Source organism: Amphimedon queenslandica, unplaced genomic scaffold (assembly GCF_000090795.2).
Source record: "Amphimedon queenslandica unplaced genomic scaffold, v1.1 AMPQUscaffold_13456, whole genome shotgun sequence".
Lineage (NCBI taxonomy): Eukaryota > Metazoa > Porifera > Demospongiae > Haplosclerida > Niphatidae > Amphimedon > Amphimedon queenslandica.
In genome coordinates this window covers 132284-133920 of record NW_003546308.1, presented here as the reverse complement: position 1 = coordinate 133920, position 1637 = coordinate 132284, and the positions used below count along the sequence as shown (strand labels likewise).

General features: G+C 32.7%; 1 long non-coding RNA gene across 1 annotated transcript; it reads left to right on the top strand.

The window, feature by feature from the left end:
• On the top strand, positions 1 to 444 carry LOC109581173 (uncharacterized). The gene is made up of 3 exons (XR_002184542.1): positions 1 to 30; positions 71 to 361; positions 406 to 444. It is a non-coding gene; the product is annotated as an uncharacterized LOC109581173 (long non-coding RNA).
• Positions 445 to 1637: the final 1193 nt, after the last annotated feature.

Sequence of the window (1637 nt, the reverse complement as noted above, 5' to 3'; positions counted from 1 at the left end):
TTCTTTTGCAGCAGTATATTGATTGTGCTAGTAAGTTTCTATACTATCCTAACTTCATTACTATTTATAGATATCACAGTACAGCCAGTGTCTATTAATACAACACTCAACTCTACTGTTGTCTTTTCTTGTGAAGCTGTGGCTGATGATCTCAGTTTCAGGGTCAATAATGATTCAGCTACTGATACATATGTTATAGCTAAAGGATTTAGTGTAATTACAAGTGATGCTGGCACTAAAAGGGCAGAGCTACAAGCAATAGCTTATAAACATAATAATAATACTGAAGTGAAGTGTAGAGCTGTTACTGATGAACCTCTTCAGGCAGTGTTCAGTAATACATCGATATTAATAATACAAGGTTTGCATGTGTGTGTGTGTGTTGTACATCATCATCTCCTTCAGGTCTATTGGATAGTGTTGTTGATCTGGATTATACCTTTATTAATGGATCCAGTGTATTATTAACATGGACAGCTCCTTATACACTGGATAATGTTCCTATCACTGGATACTATATAGTCAATGGATTAGTGAACATTACTACTACTAACAAGAGTATTATATTATCAGCTACTAATCCTGATCCTTGTATATTAAATAATGTATCAGTTTCTCCTATTAATGACGTTGGAATAGGTTCATCTAATAGTATCAGTTTTTATTATGAAACAGGTTAGCATTATTATGGCTTCATGTATATGTTCATCATGTATATGTTTCAGCTCCTCTCATTACTCCTCCTGTATCAGTGGTACCTGTAATTGACGAACAACTAATATCATTGAATATCAGTATTAACGTAAGTATAAATTTTACTATAAACATCTCACATGACTGCTGTAGTTTACATAAAAGATTAAATTACATGTACTCTATGAACATCTCACATGACTATAATAGGAAATGCCTAAGCTGTAGTTTACATTACATGTACTCTATGATAATTTACTGCTTACTAAAGGCCTCCATACACTAGGCAACATGTTGCTAGCAACATTTGTGGTTACTTTGATCTTGTAAGCAACATGTTGCTAGAAATAGAAAGATGTTCTATTTTTGGCAACATGTTGCTTGGTTGCTAGCAACATGTTGCCTAGTGTATGGAGGCCTTTAGTAAGCAGTAAATTATCATAGAGTACATGTAATGTAAACTACAGCTTAGGCATTTCCTATTATAGTCATGTGAGATGTTCATAGAGTACATGTAATTTAATCTTTTATGTAAACTACAGCAGTCATGTGAGATGTTTATAGTAAAATTTATACTTACGTTAATACTGATATTCAATGATATTAGTTGTTCGTCAATTACAGGTACCACTGATACAGGAGGAGTAATGAGAGGAGCTGAAACATATACATGATGAACATATACATGAAGCCATAATAATGCTAACCTGTTTCATAATAAAAACTGATACTATTAGATGAACCTATTCCAACGTCATTAATAGGAGAAACTGATACATTATTTAATATACAAGGATCAGGATTAGTAGCTGATAATATAATACTCTTGTTAGTAGTAGTAATGTTCACTAATCCATTGACTATATAGTATCCAGTGATAGGAACATTATCCAGTGTATAAGGAGCTGTCCATGTTAATAATACACTGGATCCATTAATAAAGG